This window comes from Arctopsyche grandis, chromosome 4, assembly GCF_051622035.1.
Source record: "Arctopsyche grandis isolate Sample6627 chromosome 4, ASM5162203v2, whole genome shotgun sequence".
NCBI classification, from domain to species: Eukaryota; Metazoa; Arthropoda; class Insecta; order Trichoptera; family Hydropsychidae; genus Arctopsyche; species Arctopsyche grandis.
The window spans coordinates 2,770,478-2,794,151 of NC_135358.1; the positions used below are offsets into that span (position 1 = coordinate 2,770,478).

The window sequence follows — 23,674 nt, forward strand, 5'->3', positions numbered from 1 at the left end:
AGGGGCATTTTTGATTTAAAAACCACATTCATTCATCCAAATACACTCCATCCTAATGTCTCAGCTAGATTTAAATGGTATGAAATCAAGTGAATAAACTTCTTAACAATTATTTTTAATGAAATTATTAATAATTGTTAACAATTATTTTAATTCCGAAAAGGTTGAGATCAATTTAAATAATGTTATTGAAATGTGGATCTCAAAAGAATTACATATATAGTTTGATACATGAATTATATATATGTTCAAAGTTTTAATTTTAAAATTAAAGCTTTTAAAATGAATGAAAATTAATTTATAGTACTGGGCGAATTTCCCGGATTAGTTAAGACAGAAAAAAATTTGAAAATTAAAAAAATAACTAAATCTTTCTAAATTTTTTGTAGTCGTATTTTTTACTAATTTTTTTCACATTTTCAAATAACAACCATTCATTTTGTATTAAAATAAAAAGGTATATATAAATATATATGTAAAAATCCGGCGGCGTCACAAACAGTTCGGGACAAAATTGCTGGGACAAAATCGTGGGGAGAAAATCTCGGGGACAAAATCGTGTAGCAATAAAATCCCGCAAACTAAAATAGCGTGACGAAAACATTGCACAACACATGTACGTATAAACAACTATAAAAAAGAAAATAAATACAAATTAACAAATATATTATAAAAAAACAGTTCTAATGTACAACTAAGAAAAGTCCGATAGAACACAGTAATGATAAAATAAAACTCGTTTATTAATTTTGAAAGTGTACTTTTGAGTTTATTGACATTTTATTGAAACTTAAATAACGAGAATAGATATATCTAATATATAATTTTGAAAGAGACTTTGTATGTAAGTTTTGGTTCGGAGAATCCGTGTTGCTAAATTTAATAAAAAATATTCAAATAAATTGAAAAAATAATATCGAAGGATCAGCACAAATTCAAAATAATAATGGATTATTCTTATACATTAGACCTTCTTTTAATATCAATATTACTTGTTTTTGTATTTATTTTCTTGCTTATATTTGTTTATATATTCCTTGCGCGATTTTCTCGCTGCGTGTTTTCTTCCAAGCGATTTTGTCCCGCGCGGTTTTAACGAGACACCAAAAATTTTTTTATGTAGATGAATTTTCATTAATTTTTTTTTCTTTATTTTAAGTGTACCATATATTTGAGACAATAATATGTACAATATAATATCTATATATAAAAAGGCGAGCTTGCGAAATCGTGCAAAGTTATGTTTGTAAAATAAAATGCAGCCGTGTATCACATATTGTACAAAGTCACCAATATCGGAAAATATATTAACCGTCAATATATTTTCCAATAAAATTGTGATGTGATATATTATATTCTAGGTATTCTTTTGTTGAATTTTATTGAAAAAGTGTAAAATGATATGACCTAAATTCACCACAAAATTATACCTGATTACGCCTTTTCTGACATGAAATTTTCGTTTTCGTTGTAATCAAAGATAAATTAAATTAGCCAAAAAATAATTGCTTTCGGAAATTTTGAACGATGAAAACTCTGATAGACTTCGGGTGGATATAGTAAAACGAAAAAAATGGCTAAAAAAAACCAAAACGAATGAAGATTTAAGCAGATTGGAAACAATTAAGATATTCAAGTGGTTGAAAATTTATGGCAGAGCGGTGATTAATCACAGTGTGCGGTGGGATTTTTTTGCGTTGTCAAATCCCGAAATCAGAAATAGCCTCGTAAGCGTCGAAGATTGATGACTGGAAAATTTCTTCGTAAGAAACGAAGGGGTTGTAAAGGGAAAGCGCGGGCCCCCACAAAGAAAATCAAATTTGCACAAAGGTGCAAAAACAGTCCGATATCTGTTTTCGTGCTCCTTTTGCGTTCGATTTTTTCTCCACCCCTCTCTAGCCTCCCCTCCCTTTCTGCCTTTGTTTCGCATACAAATTATACTTTTGTAAATTCAAAGTAGACCTACTTTGAATTTGTATAGTCAACGCAGAGCCTTTGTATTATATTTGGCCACAACTGAAGGGAGAAAAATACCCGAGGAAGAAGTTTCAAAAAAATAAATAAAAATTAGCGTATTCTGTCCTATACATAATATTATATTTTTTGCATATTTTTTAAATAGAATTTGGATATTAAATATAATATTGGGCAAATTAAACTTTCAATACATATCAATTCACTTTTATTTTATTCCTTGAAATTTTCATTACATATACCTACATGTATATAGAGGTTCTAGGACACTATTAATAATCAATAATCAATAATAATAATTTAAAACATACAAAACTCGAAAATCAAATGTATTATATTTTAATCTCTTTTTCTTTTCCTTTTCTCGATTTTACAAATTCCATCATGGATAGTCTAAAAATATTTAAAATATAATAATAATAACATAACAATAATATATACTTCTATTAAAATTTACTTTCAATACTACAGAATGCAGACGCTAACTGGTATCTTTTAAATTTATATTTATTCTATTAACAACAATAAACATAAACAATGAAATTCAATATGCTATACCACACTTAATTTATTACTTTACTTTATTATTAATTATTAATTATTTATTACTATTTTTAAACAATTTTTATCCATGGCGGGGGTAATTTGCACGGGGGGTTAATGTCTAGGGGGTAAATTTCCGGATATCGTACTTATATATATACCATACATTGATTTATTAAAAATCATTCGTTGTACATCTTTAACTGTAAATACTGTATTCGCATATTATAGAGTAATTTTAAAACTTAACGCTAATACAGAACTTACACATTGAATAAGCTTCAATTTCTAAAAATTGATATATTTTTATTTTATTTACACACATCCTTTTTACCAGAGCATCGTAACCTGTGCACCGCGGTAATATGTGTTCTCCGAGCAGCACTTTGGCCCAATGCGTGCGAGTGAGATCGCGTGTGAGGAGAAAACCGATGTTAGTTAGGGCCGGGCCGCACCGTACAACTTTGTTGGACGACTTGTTGCGCGACACGAAAAAATGTATGGTAATGTGTGCGACAAATAAGTTGACGAGTGTGGCATGTCCCATCTACCTGCATGCATTGGTCTGGTCGCCCTCAACCAAGTTGTTCGCGAGTTGAGCGGTGCGGCCCGGCCCTTAGTGTTTTGTCCCTATGCATATACGGAATAACTAGCGACTGCCGATGAAGTACATATGTATGTATTAGGGTTTCTGACCTGGGTCGACCCGGGACAGACATTCCCGGGAATTCACGGAATTTTTGTTGTCCCGTGTCCCGGAAGATTTTATCTCGAATCCCGGGAATTGGATTTTAAAAAATCTTTTAAACATACAACATTTTCACGACTGCACGAAGGGAAATAATAAATCAAATATACAAAGAATCGTAAAATATTCTTAAAAATTAAAATCAAAGAAAGAAGAAGCCAAAAACTGATTTTTTTAACACAAAATTTAAATAATTCTGATTTTATACCGAACAAAACATTCATTAAATGTTGTAGTAATAGCGAATGTATTATATTATGTATCCTACGGTGAAGTTTCACATAATAGTTATTATGAAGCGAGTATATCATTCTTGTATTGACGATTCCACAATTGAAGAAACTCTTTTAGATTTGGATGAAGACGAAACAATTGTGTGTTTGACGATGAATGAAGAATTAAATAAGGAGTTATCAAATAAGAGTATACAAAATAACGTAAATAAAAATAACCTCGACTTTAAAAAATAAATTAAAATATACATGCTGACAAAAGAAAAAACCGATAGAAAACGATTTAAAAAAAATTGTTTTCGTCCTTTTTATCAATAAAACCGACTTCGACCGAAACTGAAAGAGTTTTTTCCATTGCTGGAAATTTTTACACCAAATCTAGAATTAGACTTTCGGATTCTCATTTAAATATTTTAGTATTCTTAAGAAGCTACTTTAAATAAGTTTACTTTTATAATTACATTTTTTCGAGTTAATAGATATATTATGTATAAATAAATATTTTTTATTAATAAAAAATAGTATAATATTTTTTATTAATAAAAAACGTTTTTTTACGTGTGTCCCGGGATCCTGGGAATCCCGGGAACGACCCCGGGCTCCGTCCCGTGTCCCGGGAATTGAAAAAGTCCGGGAAATCAGAAACCCTAGTATGTATGTATGTACGTAGCTGACGAGTCATAAACAATGTTTGCCGCGAATATCCAGAGGTTACGATGCTTTGCTTCATACTATCTACATTTCTGAGAGTTTTTTTTGCGTGTTTGCTATATATAACTAAGTATATGATAGTTGTGTACTAACATATATAATATGTGTATGTATTAATATGTATATAATTGCTAAATCCTAGCCCCAAGGTATTGCACTTCCACAAACTTGAAATATACATATGTAATGCATAACAATATACATATGTCACCACAACAAAAATTTATCAAATAAAAGTAAACAAGCATTACCTGAAACCGACCACTCCAATTAAAATCGAGCACTATCGACGTTTATACACATATTTATGTATGTATATACGTATGTGTGTATATGCAAGAGGTTTAATTGAATGGAAAGGTCCGGTCAATTTACACCGTGATGATACTCATTTTTCGAGATCGTTTTCGTTAAAAGGGGACCCAGCCTCCCAGTGCAGACCCCGAGCCCTTACAGACCGCATACTAATGTGGATTAAAACGATTAGCGTCGTCGTCGTCCAGGGCAGGTCATCCTCGGGGGCTTTTAGCCTGAGTGGTCCGAGGAGCGCGTTAACAAAGCGAAGCTTAAAGCTCCGACACGTCATTTTTTATACGCGCCCATTAGTTAAATGCGAATCGGTGTATCAAAGGGATCCTCGTCCTCCCTCATCCATCCCCTGCCCTCATCATCCCGTGTTAGCATAAAAATGTACTCAGCGAGATTGGAGGCGCACATCCTAGAGACGTACTCACGAGATCAGTGATTCTCAACCGGGTCTGTGTGCCCCCCCCCCCTCTCCCCCCTCCCCTTGAAGACACAGAACATTTCCGTAGACATATAGACCAAATTTTTTTTCTTTTTGGTTAGCCGCAGCAAGCTCCGAAGAGACCAAAGTGAGAATAAAGCTGTATTGAAATTCAATACACTATTAACTTTGAGGTGTAATCATTGATGTATAATACACTAGATGGGCCCTGACGTGTGGTTTTGGTCGGAGATCTTATCTTCACTAACTGAGGGGTGCGGGGGTTTTAACTAGCGGGGAAGTTGGGACAAAAAAGGCTTTTTTCCCTACGACGCAGCGGTACATTTTATTTTATACCAGGAAGGTAAGCTTTAAAGAATTTTTATTATACAAGTCGCTGAATTACAAGACACTGAAAGCTCGCAAATTAACGAGACATCTATGAATTGTACATAAATTTTATTGCACATTAATCATACTCAAATAGTGGTGACATAGTAGGTAGGTAGATTTGCAAGAAAATGAGTAAGGTTGCCAATTTGTAAGGACCGTTTTATTGAAAATCAGACAACTGGAGTTACAAATCCATAGTCTGGTCAGCAGAAACCAGCGGGATTTGATCCGATGCGGTGCAAACGATCGAAAAGCGTCAGACAAACTGAACCACAGATTAACGACACGTGGACACATGCGTGCGCACTGCTCGCACTTACACTAAGCGAAATCTACCCGAATTCCCGAAATACCTACCCTGTATACGTTCTGTGTTTCTGATACTTTAGTTCCGAATTTTTCCTTATTAAATTATTAAAAACTCGCCAGAAAGATCCAACTCAATTTTAATAATTACCATTTTAATAATTGCATCTGTGCACATCGAATCATCTGATGTGCAATTTTTCATTCGTGAAGTCGAGAATTGCATTTAAAGCAGCCATCCAGTTAATCTGTGGTTCAATCTGTCTGGCGCTTTTCGATTGTTTGCACCAAACCCGATTTGATCCCGTGAACACTTTGTTCAAAGCATGGTGCTAACCACTAATCTATGCTGCTGGCTATTTTTATTTTTATTATATACATACATATATACCAGGAAAGGCTAAAAGGTAAACCCCAATGTGCCTTCCTGGCCAATTACAAAGAATGCAGCATTTTTTATTACATAAGTCGCTGAATGACGAGACAGTTAAAACTCAAAATTAACGACACATCTATTAATATACTCAATGAATTATACATTAATCATACTCAAATAGTGGTGACATAGATAGGAAGGTTTTAGCCAATTTTTAATCGGGAACCGTTTGAACAATGAAATCAGATAAAATTGGCAAACTCTGATAGGAAACGATTGACCTGAAGTCACAAATATCCAGGTCTGACCAACAGCACTACAGATATACTCAAAAAAATTCTTTTCAATCACGGTCAGCTCATGGGATCAAAATCGGTGCCTCTCGGTGTTAGGCAGAAGCTTAACGACCGAGCTTGTTGACATTTCTATATTAAAAATTGTGATATTGCATAGCCGCAAAAACTAACCTGTCCGAAATTGTTCGGGCGTTTTTTAATAGAAGCCATTTTAACCGGATTCCAAGTTCTTTTAAAATACGTCTACAATATCCACATATACATATGTACATATTTTTATTTGATAACAGATTTCTCCAAAGCGGCGAGTGTGCTAAACAGATTAAGACTTAAGAAATTATATATTACATATATTAAATACATAATTATTACATTAAATACATACACATGTAAATCGACACTACACCTGACATCTATGGTCAGACATTACAAACATCGTAAACAATACGATAGATAACATTTTTCATGTAACAATACGAATTTTTTACATTCAATAATCATCCACAGAGACAACTCTGGAGAGAAATCTGGCGAAATCTGATATATAACAATAACTCAAGGTTTGCAATAGAAAATTGGATAGGAAAAGCCAATTTTACTGGAAACGTTTCAATGAAAATCAGAAAAACTGGCAAATTCTGATAAGAAACCATCGACCTTGACAAACCAAAGTTTGGCCAACAACAAAATTCTAGTGGGAATCAAACTCGTGACACCTTGCACGAAATAATACAACACTCACCACTAGACCACGCTGCTGATATACATAGGTACATACAATAAGCAAGGAATTCAGGCTTTATTTCTAGACAGTATTGTTGCTTTGCTTTTCAAGAAGTCATCTAGACTTTGTAAGAACTTTTTGAAATCTTTTTCATCGGGTATATTTTAATAATTAAGAAAGCATGAATAAAAAAAAATCATTCTTAATGTAATTCCTGATTTCTTCACAATGATCGTTTTGTTTTCTTACAATTTAGAAGGAGTTATGATTTATGATTTTTTTTTAATTACATATATAATTGTTAGTCCTTATTTATGAGGTAATATCCTATTACAATATCCAATAAGATCCTTCTATAATTCTTAATTAATCTTTGTTCTACCAAACTATTCCTATAATTTATTTTTATATAGATCTTGCTTAATACAATATTCCCCTCAAATTGATCATTTTTGTTGATCCATTTCTTGCTTTAAATTCTACTGTTTGATCATTTTTGTAAGTAATAAATATGTAAATATGTACATACATATATCTCATATTTACCAGTATCTAATACTTTTCGTCTTTGTTTCGATTCCATTTTTTGTTATTAATATTTGGAAACTTTTTTTGTGTCAATCATAGATATACATATAGAACTACATATATCAATGGTGTCAATGTTATGTACATTGTAATGCTGTTTATGTCTGTTTTTTTTAATAAATAAATACATAAGGATATATAATCAGTATACCTTACTAGGAGTAATTACAAGAAACCGCCACTAATTGGGAAAATGGATACGTTCGAATCAGAAATACAATACAGCTTCATGAAGCTGTAAAGCAATAAACAAGTTTAAATTACATATAAATAAAATAAATGTACCCTTGAATAAGTAATACAATATATCAAATATTTTCCGATAATGTCCGACATTATCGGAAAAATATTAAAGTTTTCTTTTATATAACTACAGAACCCCCAAAAAAATTTTTCACGAGCCGCCACTATCGGGGAGTATTTCAAATAATGTCAGGGAGTATGCAAATTTCTATTTTATTGTATTTCCAACATCTTATCTCGGTAAATTTGACTTCAGTCGCGCGATTTCCAAAATCGCAATTTTCTGAATAGAAGTGACCATCCTTTGTTGCTGGCATTGCATGCAGAAATTAAAAAAAATCATGAATTTTTTCATAATACATGGGGAGGGGAAACAAAAAAGCATTAAATTCAAAGGGGTCTCAGACCAAAAAAGGTTGAAAATCTGTATTTGCACCAGATCTATGAACAAAGGTGTGGGTGTGTGGGGGTTTGTGTTTGTGGTACCTCACCGTGACACTAACTTTATATGTAGAATGTAATCCATTGAAAGCTCCTACGTTGAGAGATTTTGTGCACTTTGTATGCATTTATGTACATATGTACATATATGTGAGCCTGAATGTTTCAAGGAGTAATACATATATATCATTTGAGTCTAACTTGCATAGTACGAAAAATGATAAATTAAAATGCACAAACTTTAAAAAAACCAACTATAGATATTCTAAATATTATCACTTCGATTGAAAATATATCTATAGAAGAGTCAAAGATCTGATTTTGGGGGCGTTCGTCCCGGTTTGACTTGCATGAAATCTGACAACCCTATATAAACGTCAACTGTATTAATCACAGAATAAGCTAGTTTTTAAAACAGTTTTCACTTAATTTGGAACCAGGTACATCGATGTTCGATCGTAACTTTTATTTTGGCACCTATAAATATATCCAAAGTCTTCGGTAAGCCTTGTAAGTCTTGTTGATATCAGATGGGATGATTTTATCCATGTTCTTAGATGCACAGCATCTCGTAAGGAACCATAGATATTTCATCGATAAATAGAAACTACTGTTCCTTCCACTGTTGCCGCACTACTCTCAATTAATAACTCTAAGAATGAGTTCAAAACAAAAATGTGACTTTACCGAGTCGACTGACATCTAATTATAACCTAGAAGTGTCAAATGTGTGACGAGAGTTTTTGCCGTACAAGCAATATGGATCGATATTTCGATCGACAAGGATATCGACAACATTCATTATTAACACTTTAAGTGAACTAATTATTACAATAACTCTAAGAATGAGTTCAAAACAAAAATGTGACTTTACCGAGTCGACTGACGTTTAATTACATACACTGTTCGACACGAAAAATGGTTCAGAGACGAGATATGACTTTTCTTATAGATCTATGCCCAGTAAATACGAATCTGGTAATAAAAAATGTTGATTGGCTCGAGATTCAGAGATATGTGTGTTTTTGAAATCGCGCGATTTTTCTATATCTTGGTGTTGTTCGGTCGATGTCTCAAAATCTGTCAATTTCCTGTCCAAAATGGATATTGGAATCTATAGTCGGGTATTTTATCTTCCATTTTTAGTACTTTTCAGCTTTCAAATCTCTCTAAATAGTCATCCAGTTCAAATCAAAAGTCAAAAGTACGTATTTTCACTTGGGATTATTTCCCACTGTTATTACTATTTTATATTGAAACATGTTTATTGAGATAGTGTCCTGACCACACTATTTTTTGTTTTCGTTTAATAGGGTTAATTGGAAGTGTGCTGAACTTTAAATCGGTAAAATTGCGAGCAAAAAGCTCGTACTAGTGTTTACTCGTATTTACACGAATCTGAATTGAATTAATAGGGATAATATATTAAATTATCTTAATATGAGAATTAAGTAAAATTCCACTTAGAAAAATCATATTTCTATTATTCTTGTGGATTAATAACAAAAATTCGTTTATTTTATCGAGGTAAGCCACTCATCACTGTTATATGTGCCTTGAAAATAGTTGAGAGCATTATGTGAAGTCATACTCAAGCTCATCTAGTAAGGCATGTCTAAGATGTTCCAAGAGAGATCTATGTATATGTGTCAAGTGCAGCAACTTCGACCCCAAAGGATGAGGGTAGTTTACAACTACATATATATATGTATATTATAAGGAAAAGGATGAAATTAAGTAGTTAAGATAGTTGGCTAAGAATCCATCTAAATCTTGTCAACAAATTATCGTTCTAATATATTTGATTTATTGTTATTACGATATTTTCTTATTGTCGTATAATATAAGCGTAATAATATCACTGAGTTGATTAATTATGTGCAAATGTAACGCCCACACGTTGACTAGATGCTCATTAGTAGAACATGTCTCTAATTAATGTCGCTCTGAATGTTTCTTTATGCCTCGTATCGGAGATATCGATGTGTAGATAGATGTATGTAGGTATGTACATTGATTTTATACGAAAATGTACAAATAATTCAATTACAAGTTTATATAAATATTATAATGGGGAATTGTATTTGAAAGTTCAGCATCAAGCATAAAATATTTATTTTTTTTAGTAATCATCAAAGAAAATGGCAGAAGCTAAAGACGAAATTCCTTACTGTAAGCTACTAATAAATGAATACAGAATTCACAAAGCGAGCTTCGACTTTTAAGCTTCAATATTACATAGCATAAGACTACTGTAAGCGAGTGGGTTATATGAAAAGTGAAATGCGAAAGATTTATTCGATAGACCGTAACTTATAATTAATATCGCAAAGCAACGTCTTCGGATGGCTGAAATTAAAAGAATAGTTTAGCGTTTAAAAGGGGATGATAATATTAATTTAATAATAATATCTAGCGACGATTCGCTCAGGGCTTAAGTGATTGATCACCGGATTCGCTAATACAAGGGAATACGGTCCAAAATCGAGAAACACGAGTCGGACAATAGCCCTACGGCGCCATTTTGACATTTGAAATTAATCGATGTATATTAATAGAATATGTATACCATAATTAATTAAATATACACGTCATATACACAGAAGACATGCATTCCCTCTCTGAGCAAACATGTGTAGATAATACATACATACATATTGGAAAAATTGAAACCTGTTATATAATGAATGTCTAATACTACTCCAAGATTCACCACATACATATTTTTGTAATTAAATATAATATATAATTTTTCATAAGATACCTATTTTTTCTCCAATTTAGTTATGTTCCAAATTACACACAAATAACTAAAAACTTTAAGTTTAAAAAGGTCTTGTTTTGTAATTTATTTGTAACGAAAAGAAAGTTTTTATGAAAATCCAAGATCAAATTATTTGAAAAAGAGCTCAAAACCATATTTACAATTAATACATCATACACATAATATTAACTAAAGACTCTCCAAAGTCGACTATCAAAAGCAGAATGTGTTCAGGTAATCTGTGTTTATACCTGAAGGGTATAGACACTTTGTTGTAATCACTGAGAATCTTCACAAGTATGTTACTATCTATGGTAATTAGTGATTCTGTCATAGAATCTACTGGCTAGTTTGTTAGTAATATCTGTGACAAACGGAATATTATTTATGACATGCAGTTTTTTCAGGTTAGTATATGTACACGGGTGTTTTTTGAAATTATTTTTATGGGTTTATGTATATTGATAATAATATACGATGATATTGTATGATCTGGTTAAAAACGAACATTTCATAACCATGTAATGGCTGATCATAATTTTCTCAAACATTCTTAGATTAATAGCATCAAATACATATATAATACAATAGTAATTTCATAATTCGGATTTATTAATAAATTGATTTATAAGTGGTCATTATGTATGTGCATATGAACATATTTATGGTAGTTGCAATTATTTAATCCGGTTAATGGACTATTGGCCGACGTATACTAGGCAGAAATAAATTTTAATTGTTCAAATTTATCAAATTTTAATGAGGTAGACGAGATATCTGAATAATGTATTTGTGTTTTTAGTGAGTTTTGGGTGATTTCGATACACAATTGACCAAATATCTGTTCCGTCAAATGTTTATTCGTCCAAAAGTCCTTACTTTATTTAATTTTAATGCTCATATGTGGCTTTATATGTATCTTTTTATTATATTTTTATTAGCTATTTAGTTCTAACATAATATAACAAACAAATCATGAATATGCATAGTCAAGTCTGCAACGGAGTGTTGTAGAAACGATAGTTGCATAGCAAGTCCTTTAATTATGACATACGACATCGTTCAATCACGTCTCTAACCGGTTATTATCATCAATGCCCTGTATAGAGAATTCAACTGTAATACAAGTGCAAGAAACGCCCATAGAAACACTACCAACTTTACGTAATGGATTTAAACTTTGGTTGCAGATAGACCTCTGCAACCTTTTAGCACCGCTTCGACAACCGGATATAACTCATCCGGTTTCAGCAGAGGCCAAGACCGGTTGGCTGGTTTGGCTTCCATAATCTCCGCTTGCACCTGGGTAACTTTTGAGTTACGTCGCCGCCATCTATTTGCGGTTATTGGGTAGTTTTCCGGATAGATAGGTAGATCTAGACGGGTCTGGAAAGTTCGGAAAAATTAGGGGCCAAGTTGAAATTTCCCGGTTATGAATTTATTATTATGGATACACACGGCTTCGGTGTGGATTTAATAAGCTTCGTCTTTGGGGCGTCCCTCGTTATCCCGAGTTAAATCGGTCAGAAAATTCATTAAACTCGGGACTCGCTTTCCTTACACTTTCGCAAACTTGCACGCGCGTGCTAACTTGCGTTATACGCGCCGTTACGCTTTTCCTCAGCTGAAAATTCCTGTATTACTACGTATCTGGATATTTTTCATTAAATGTATTAAGCGTAAAAATTTGAATTTACAAGGTCATTTGAATTTACAAGCGCGTCAAAAATATATTAAATTCCATTCGGATCATTTTAGCATCGAAGTTTCCGCGAAAGAATTGAATAAATAGGCAATCACGATTTTATATAAGTTATTCTGATCCAAACTGTCGAATATTAAATTTTGTTTATAAAACTTTAATGAAACCTATGCACCTATATGTACATATGTAAAAATACCGTTTGTGAAATTCTTAGTAGTACTGTGTAATATATTCCTTATTATCAAAGGAAGATAATAATAACAGGAATATTATAATGGTAAGATATTAATATTGAAAATATTGAAATCAAAGCACTGCTGTACATATAAATATATATATATACATACAATATATATATATATATATACATACATATATATATATATATATATATATATATATATATATATATATATATATATATATATATATATATATATATATATATATATATATATATATATATATATATATATAATATATATATATATATATATATATATATATATATATTTATATATATATATATATATATATATATATATATATATATATATATATATATATATATATATATATATATATATATATATATATAAATATATATATATATATATATATATATATATACATATATATATATATATATATATATATATATATATATATATATATATATATATATATATATATATATATATATATATATATATATGTATGTATATATATATATTTTTTTTCAAGGTTAAGTGTTTGCTTTATTATTTAATAAATACAAATTTCTTATATTATTTATTTATTATGAAAGTTACGCAACAAGGTATTTGAACAAAATACACAATTTGATAAAAATATGTATTATAATTGGAATAAGAAGAGGCTAGTAAAAACATAAAGGAGGTTTGTAAAAATTGCCCATTTTAAATGCTCATATCGTCATAATATTAAATTATGTTCACAATATCTACATCTTATATCCATTTTAACAGCTACCGATCTACTGGTTATTGTCTATTTTACAATTTTATTTTATTTTTTTGTTAGTAATTATATGTAGTATTGTATTATTTTTATGTTAATGTACAGCATAATAGGAAAAAGAGCTCAAAAACCTATTTGCAATATATAATATATGTATATTTACGTATAAATATTAGTTGGGCTAGTGAAATTAGTTGGGCTTGTAAAAAATAAGACGGAAATTAAAAAATAATAACGGAAATTCTTCAAAATATGATCGAGGTGATAAAAGTAACATGAGATTGTAATTTCTGTTAACCTTAATATTTTAAGAATAAGGTCGATGCATTTCTTAAACTTGAAGGAATTCTGTAATTCTTCTTTCTCAATATCTTATTTCCCAATTTCTTATTTATGTTTCTTGTTTATTTTTTTTCTCTTATTTTTATTTTAATATTGTGATTTTGAATGTATTTTACTTTTATTCTCATTCAATTTACATATAAATATGTATGTATGTATAAATCAAACTTTGCCGCCTCCCCCAAGTATATTAAATAAATAAATAAAGATAAAATAAAAATGATGTAGTTCTGAATTGAAAATTAAAAAATATAAAAAAATTATATTTTTCAATGGCTTCTTTGGAAAAATCTCCAGTATATATGTATTTCTCCTTTTTGAATATTGCAAAAATTGGTTTAAATTGCATGTCACTATTTTTGCCTGGTTTGTTGGTTTATAAAACAAAACCACGTACAATTTTTATTATACAAATACATGAATATGTATAATCCCGAACTAAAATTATGTTAAGATAATCTTGTAGATATACTCGTATTATAAATTTTATTATCGGATCAATTTTGCATCATCCAGCTTTAGGTTGGCAAACGAAAAAGAAAATAAACCCGTTGGGAATTTATTTACACACACATACCCGCTTACTTAAACGTATGCAAAATGCGAAAAATTGCTTCCAGAGCTCACTCTCTTGGCATATACAACGAGATAAGCTCGAGAGATTATGCCGAGATGATCTGAGAGCATATTTATTTAAGACATTACTCTCGAGAACGAGACGCCATGCCAGTTTTGCGTTATTAAAATGCATCGCGCGTTTAAAACGTTAGCTCAATTTTGTTATTGCACTTTACAAACATCCCATTCGAAAACTCACCTCTCCGTTACCATATTATAACACTACTAGTGTTATGCCCGAAGAAATATCATCGCATATGTTATGGCATATTAAGTTGTTAAATAAAAAAAAATAAAAGAAATGTGTCGGTTTTGTGTTCAATCCGCATCGCGGTCGTATTTTTGTCAAATACTTTTAAAATATAATTAATTTAATATTTATATTTTATTGTTTAATATGAATAAAGGAGGTATGTAAAAAATGGCTCAAAACCACGCTAAATAAAATTACCGTTAAGTATTTTTTTATATGGCGTGACGTAAGCAATTTCTATTATAGGTCTGTTACCGAAATTTAGCGCAAACAAATGCACTTTTGTTGCGCCTATGAATAGGTAACAGCATAGCATGATGTTAAACTCCATTCAATAATAAGTGAAAGTAGAGGCTAGTAATAATTACGGTCCCCGTTTTTAAAACGCGTTGTATACGATATTTTATTTCCAACGTAATGGCAGACGATACATTAACGTGTATTGATGACCAAAATGAGCAATATGGCAAAGTATGAAAACGATCGGATAAGAGATAAAAATGACCACTGACACGAAATCCATGTGAAACGTAAAGGAGGTATGTAAAAAGACGCTGTGTCTCTTTCGCGCGCATTTGCGTGAGTATGAGAACGCGCCAACTGTCGGTAACAGACCTGTAATATTGTAATAGACCCGATCAAAATACCCGTATTAAAATTTAATACATAAGTTAAAACTACCTACATACATATATAATACAAAGCAGTAATAGAAAAAATAATTAATGGATTAATTAAATTAATTTTCTATTTCTAATATTTATCTAATTTTCTATATACTATTTTTCTATAGGAAACATTGGTAGCAAACAGTATATATACAGGTTTTTTCTTGATTCGTTATTATATCTATACATATAGTACAGTTTGTTGGCAGTGTTTTAACTGTGACGTACATACATATGTATGTATGTATGTCGAATCAAAACAAATATTATTGTACGGCGAGCGTTATCGCAGACACACACACATACAGACGAGACGAAACGATATATTCGAACTATCCGACTTCTTAATGAAATCTTTGTTGCCGAGTCCGAGTAATATTTTCTACCTTATTATCGGATATTATTGTAACCCATTTTTCTGGTTGTCTGCGCTCATCATTATTTTCATAATTGAATGTGATGTATGAGTGGAATTTTGTTTACTCTGTTCCATTTGGGCCTCACAGGGATATTTTATATTTGCAGTTGGTTCATATTGATTGGAACTGGCTGTAGGTGCAAGACATTCTCTTCTTTGTTTTTATAATTGAAATTTTTAATATTTGCTACTATTTTAATGCTTTATTGTGTTTTATGATTGTGTTAAATGTATTTTTGTTTGTGTGATATATGTACATATATATTGTTATTTTTGCCATTTCTCATTTATATAGTTATTATTTTGTTTCTTTTTCGTTATATTTTTTACAATTGTGGCGCATTAGGAATTCCTGTAATGCCGCAATGGTCCAAACTTTAAATAACTTTCTTTTAACAATCTTTCTGTCAGGCGACGACATTCTGATGCTATATTCTTCTTTAAGCTCATAAATGGTTTCCTTGATTGTTCTGATTTACTGAATAAGGTTAATTTCAGAATCCCAGTTCGATACTCTAGACGCGTTGCACTCTTTTCACTTGATCCTTTCAATACTAATTCCCAAAAATATTTTTATCTGCAGCGCGTTTATCGTATGTTTAACGGAGAGCTGAATGAGGTTGATCTGTTTGGTATTTCCCTACATCAATTCAGGTCTAACATCAAGAGAATCTTGACCGATTGATTCATTTTTTCTCCTATTCTATTTTTCCAATATTTCCATTATTTTTATACTTTAGTTTAGTTATGTAATGTGCTATTTAATCATATTATAGCTTTCATTCTTTTCCTTTTCATTTGTTTATTTTGTATTTACCTTTTTCATTTGTTTTTTATATTTGTAAATTTCAATTTCTTCTTATATTCTATCTTATAACCTTTTCCAAATATTTTAATACTATAGTTTAATTATGCAATGTACTACATATTTTGTCATGCCTTTATTCTTTACTTTTTAATTTGTTTTCCTTATATTTATCTTTTTCATTTTTGTAAAAATCTATTATTGGACTCGGATGTTACATATATTATTTATTTACTTTTTGTTTTTTTTATACCTATCTCTGTACATCCTGTCTGTTGATTTTTCAATTAATAAAATAAAAATAAAATAAAAAATAAATAAATAAATATATATGACTAGCTGAACCGAACATGCGTTGCAATGCCACAATAACGCATGCAATTCCCGTTTCCGTTGGGTTCCCGTTCCCATTTGTCGGAAAAATGCAGGCAGAGAACACGTTTGAATTTATTCAATTGTTCATCAACCCTAACAACGCGAAAACATTTGAAATTATTGCATTGCAATGCTACTCCTTCCCGTTTTTCCCATTTTCGTTCCCGTTTTTGGGCGATTTTTTTTACAGTATGCTTTCCAGATATGTATACAACAAATCCTGAAAGTTCCATCGTTATGGGATGAGTGGGTTAGGAGTCTATACGAGACAAACAGACAAACAGACATTCATTTATATATAGGTATAAATGAATGTCTGTCGTGAAGGTTGAAGACTTGGAAACCGAAAAAGTAGAAATTAGTCGAGGGGTACGGCAGGGATGTGTATTGACGCCCATGCTCTTCAATCTGTATTCGGAAATGGTATTCAACCAGGCAGTCGATAGTCGAATAGGAGTAAAAATAGGTGGCGAAATTATAAATAATATCCGTTTCGCTGATGATACGGCAGTATTGACTGAGAGTGCCGAAGACCTACAATCGTTATTGATCGCAATTGATTATTCATGTCAAAAATGGGGTCTGTCTATTAATATCAACAAGACAAAATCAATGGTAATATGTAAAGAAAAGACGGATCCATTAAACCTGAGTGTGCGCGGACAAATGATTGAATAGGTCGAACAATACAAATACCTAGGAGCTATTATCAATACGGACGTCAGTTCCGAAATGGAGATAAGAAGAAGGATCGAAATAGCAAGAAATGCTTTCGGCAGCATGAAAAATGTTTTATGTTGTTGAAGGTTGTCTATGAAATTGCGTTTAAGAGTCCTGCACTCCTATGTTTGGTCGGTGTTGCTGTACGGATGCGAAACGTGGACACTATTAGTGGCATCCATGAACAGGATAGAGTCCTTTGAAATATGGTGTTACCGGAGGATGCTAAAAATCTAGTGGAAGGAGCATGTAAGAAAACGAAACAGTCCTCCAGCTTCTTCATAAAAAGCTTCTTGACACGGTGAAGCGCCGTAAGATAGAATACTTTGGCCACATTATTCGCGGCCCCAAATATCGCCTTCGACAAACAATCAAAGAAGGTAAAATATAAGGCAAACGGTGGCTTGGGAGAAAGAAGCTCTCTTGGCTCTGGAACATCAGGTCATGGATGGGACTCGGTCTCGAAAAGCTATTTCGGCTTGCCCATGATAGGGAAGAATTCGCACGGGCCATAAACGATGTCTGACCATGGTAGTCGTCTACGTCTGAATACGGATTCGGCATTAGAAGAAGAAGAAGAATATTATAGATGATTTATAAGAACGGAATTCAAAAAGTGCCCGAAAAGAGATTAATATTCGTAAACGACAGCTTACTTTTTTGGCATAACTATAGGATCAGCAGAGTTGATGTAGATTCTAAAAAAAGATTCTAAATCTAAACAAGCTTTCGCTGAAATGGTCTATTTAGTCGTTCTGTATGTACATATAATAATAACTATCAGAAAGACTTGAGAGAATGAGCCAATCGAATGGAAAAATCTTTTAGCATAAATGGAACATTTAATTTGCTGTCCTTTGATTTGCATATTCCAGGAAAATTTTGAAAGCCCTTCGAACTATGCGGGGAAACTTTAAAGCGTAAACAGGAATATCCAAACACGCACCTATGTACACACTTTCGGGGAGATACCCAAAAGTTGACCCATTTATAAGGTTGAAGATATGATCGCGCCGAACCGGACCGTTTATTACGACATCCGGGCACAGCCAGGTGAAGGGGAAACGAGGGAGAGTGCGGAATCGAAACCGGACGATCCCGGCGAGATAAACGGCTGCCGAAAACCGGCTTTTTGCCACGGGCAAAAATAGAGATAGATAGCGGCCTATAAAACCGACAGTCTATTCCGCGGTAAATCGACCGTGTCCTATATCAATTTTATGCGCCAGCATCTGACGTGCAACTGCGAATGCACGACTAAGCGCTATTTACTTTGAGTGAGAAAATTCCTATGCACTTATCCGCGAAATCAGTCGCAAACTCTTAACGTCTTCTCAAAATAGAGTTGGAAAAATTATTAATCAATAGCACTGAGCAACAAAAAATCATATACACTAAAATCAACTACATATGTACGTAGTAACAATAGATGAAGTTTTGTGATCATGCGCAAATTCGAACTCGAGATTTTGACTGATTCGAATTCAGAATCGAATACTGATCACGTTTTCATGATCTAGAAAAAAATGTGTATTTGTGTATTTTGGGGATTTTTTAAACACCGTTAGTCCTATTGAACTGAAACTTGGTATCGGTTACTGGAATTCTTATCGACACGACGATTTTTTTTTACAAATTTTTAAGTTGATCGGAAATATATATATATATATATATATATATATATATATATATATATATATATATATATATATATATATATATATATATATATATATATATATATATATATATATATATATATATATATATATATATATATATATATATATATAATTTTGTTTATAAAACTTTAATGAAACCTATGCACCTATATGTACATATGTATGTAAAAATACCATTTGTGAAATTCTTAGTAGTACTGTGTAATATATTCATTATTATTAAAGGAAGATAATAATAACAGGAATATTATAATGGTAAGATATTAATATTGAAAATATTGAAATCAAAGCACTACTGTACAATAAATTTATAATACATATACATACATATATATATTTATATTTTTTTTTTTCAAGGTTAAGTGTTTGCTTCATTATTTAATAAATACACATTTCTTATATTATTTATTTATTATGAAAGTTACGCAACATGGTATTTGAACAAAATACACAATTTGATAAAAATATGTATTATAATTGGAATAGTAAAAACATAAAGGAGGTTTGTAAAAATAGCCCATTTTAAATGCTCATATCGTCATAATATTAAATTATGCTAAATTATGTTCACAATATCTACATCTTATATCTTGCATCATGCATCCAATAGCCTTTTTTAACTAAATTTAAAATTATGTATTCATTGAATAAGTGAGTTTAGATAGTAAAAAAAATATTTAGATAAAAAAAGGAAACCTTTTAAGCGTGTACAAGTGGAAAATTAGCAAGAAAAGTTCATAATATTACATAAGAAAAATTATATAAGTATACTTTTGAGTTGAAATTCGCTAAGTAATTAAATATAAATAAAGCATTAAAAATTGAAATTGATAGAAAAAACATGTGATTATCGATCCTAAAACTCAAAATTTGGTATAGCACACTAGATTTTGAATTAATGACTGTAAAAGCATAAAATCTGTAAAAAAAAATTTAAACGCTCATATTTCTTAAACAAGAGCAAGCTAATAAAAATCATTGTCAAATGGATCAAACTCAATAAAGATTGTTTAGTCTATGCTCCTGAAATTTTATTGTTGCTCAGTGCAGTCTGAGAAACTTTTTTTTGAATCTACATCCTATTACCATATCAAATTTAATAGACATTAATATTTTTAGCCAACTATCCGAATTGCTTGGCAGTTTTGTAAAACAAAGATGCCGATATTCTCATTTCCAAAAAAAATCCTAAGCTACAATATTTATATTTCTGCATTTAAGCACCGCGGAAGAATCCACTTCAGTTTTGGAATTTTTTTAATGAGTTTCCAATGAGGCTAAAATTAATTTGAATTAAAATTCGAATAATACAAGTGCGCAGTTGATGCGAAATTAAAAGCACCACACGAGCGTGTCAAATTCGGTGTGCGCCAAATATAAGTTAAATATTTGAAAGCCAACGCGAAATTAATTTAATTACGAGATAAAAGTTTATGACCGAAAAGTTTGATGTAAACTAATTATAAGGGATTTAATATGCGTATACATAGACATGTATATAAAATGTACATTTTCGTTCGACCATCGTTTTGCGATGTCTGCGGCTTTGAGCGCAACTTTCGTTTTGCCTTCTTGAAATCTTGCAATTCTATTTAAAATATGAAATAATTAATATACCATATAAATTCGCACATTTACTCATACTAAATATACATATTTAATGATAAAATCTTTGGACGATTTGATTATATGTGAATGGATAAGTGTTTTTTTATATTGAAAAAAAATCTTCATATACAATTAAGAAGTGATATTATTTTATATTCTTAATACAGATTAAATTGCATTATTTATTATTTCCAAGCAAAAGTATTACAAATTATGTATTAGTACCTATAAATTATTCAAAATATTCTTAGACAAACGAATGCATTTTATCATACAAAATTAAGATTCTCCATTTTTAAATAGATTATTCATTAAGTATATGTATCTTTTAGAAATATCTTATAAAGTAAACAACTTAAAAACGTCCATTAATAAGCTTGAAAATGGCCTAAAGTATAACCTGTTTAAAAAAAAAAACAAGTTTTCATCTATGTACATATATGTACATATATAAAATTGAACGTCTGTCTGTGTGTCTCGTATAGGCTCCTAAACCACTGAACCGATTACGATGGAACTTTCAGGATTTGTTGTATGCATGTCTAGAAACATTACTGTGAAAAAAAATTGCCCAAAAACGGGAACAGAAACGGGAAAAATGGGAATGAGTGTCATTGCAACGCAATAATTTCAAATGTGTTCGATGCCTGCATTTTTCTGACAAACGGGAACGGGAACGGGAACGAGAACGGGAACGAGAATGGGAACGAGAATGGGAACGGGTATTGCAGTCGTTATTAGCTAGTAGTATATAAAAAGTCAAGATAACCATTAAAAATATAAAATTGATTTAGTTGTATTTGTTTATCTTTTTTTGGGTTGCGAAACCAAACTATTGTTTTATATTTGGTCATGATTCAAAAAGTTTAAAAAAAAACCTGTTGGAGAGATTGTATACGTATCTTCAATACACTTTATTAATAAAAAAAAGTTTTTTAATAATGAAAATCAACTTCGTGAGATAAAACAAGGTCAAAATTCAATACCGTACTCTATATGTATATTAATATGTACATACATACGTACATAGAATTTGAGTAGATACACGTCATTTTATTTGCTATGTCCAAGTGTTTATTGGGTAGATAAGCAAGGGCTATTGTCCCCAGACAATGAGCTCGAGATCGCCCCTAGGGAGAAGGGTCAGATACGGCAACAAAACAGTCGTGGCATAAGGGCGAGTGCAATTATGCAAAATTGTGGCGCACAATTACCCAGACTATGTGCGTGTGTGAGCATGTACAAATGTATCTATGTGTACGTTTATATTCTAGAGGTTGGGGCTTTTGTGCGGTTTTTCCGACCTGACTGACCGCGAGACGACCATGGCGGGAAAATGGAAAAACTTCCCGTCGAATAATTATGATTGTTGGCTATCGTCATGAATAATTCAACGGGCCGATCGCGGGAAAATTTTCGCCGGGTACCGCATTCGTGAAAAATATATCCAGCCAATCTTTTCCACATATGTATGTATTTGCTAGTTTAAAGCAATGTTTACATAGCACACGTCTCATACATATGTTCGTGTGTATAATTAGAAAATTAGGCGAAATTCAAGCCGCCATTCATTTGAGGGTTTTCGTGCCCTTTTTTATATTCCAATGCCTACTACGTACTATCCCTAGGCAATTGATCAATCACGGATAAAAGCCATGATGAAAATGCTAAGCAAGCCTTTCGTTTCACAAAAAAAAGAAGATAGAAAAAGGTTAAAGGTTTCCTGAAAATGAATTCGATTCATTTCGATGTGTGGCTATATAAAATATTCACACATTCATTTATTTCGTTATTTTTGGTTGGTTAATAATATATATAAAAAGGGATATAACTTTATTTAAAAAAAATACAAGCTCCTGATTAAATTACTTTTATGAGCCGTTATATTTAAAAGTGGTGGAAGTCAAATATTCAGTTCCAAAAACACTATTTCAGTTTGGTTTAATCCACTAATATTTATAGATTCTTTTAATTCAATATATCTCGTTAAAACAGAATAGGCGTATTACAGGCCACCAGTATTTTCAAATATTATTAAATCATTAGATTTAATGTTTTGTGTGATATTTCTCGAAATGAAGGAAATTGGATGCCACCTTCAAATATAACGGCTCATATATGATTTTTTTCTAAAAACCTATGTATGTATATAAACCTCAAAAAAGACTATTGAAATTATATCAAATACGGTTAATATTCACCATTAATTTTAAATATCTTAAGGTTAATTAAAAAAAAAGGTCTCAATTAACGAATTCAAAGGCAAAACGATTCAATTTAATTAATTTAATTTATTGTATTAATTAAAAATATAACGTAGTATAATATATTCAGACTATAAATTGAAACGATTAATAATTTAATTTTCATATAAAAATATCATCACGATTTTAAATTCGTTTAAATCGTTTAATTTTCCGTTACAATGCACG

General features: G+C 31.1%; 2 protein-coding genes across 2 annotated transcripts in view; one reads left to right on the forward strand and one right to left on the reverse strand.

Annotated features, from left to right (window-relative positions):
- LOC143910435 (uncharacterized) overlaps window positions 1-23,674 on the forward strand; it is a 448,390-nt gene that overhangs the window by 382,573 nt on the left and 42,143 nt on the right. The gene's annotated exons all lie outside the window — the stretch shown is intronic.
- The window catches only part of Sol1 (CUB domain-containing protein Sol1), a 262,612-nt gene that overhangs the window by 215,182 nt on the left and 23,756 nt on the right, over window positions 1-23,674 (reverse strand). The window lies entirely within an intron of this gene.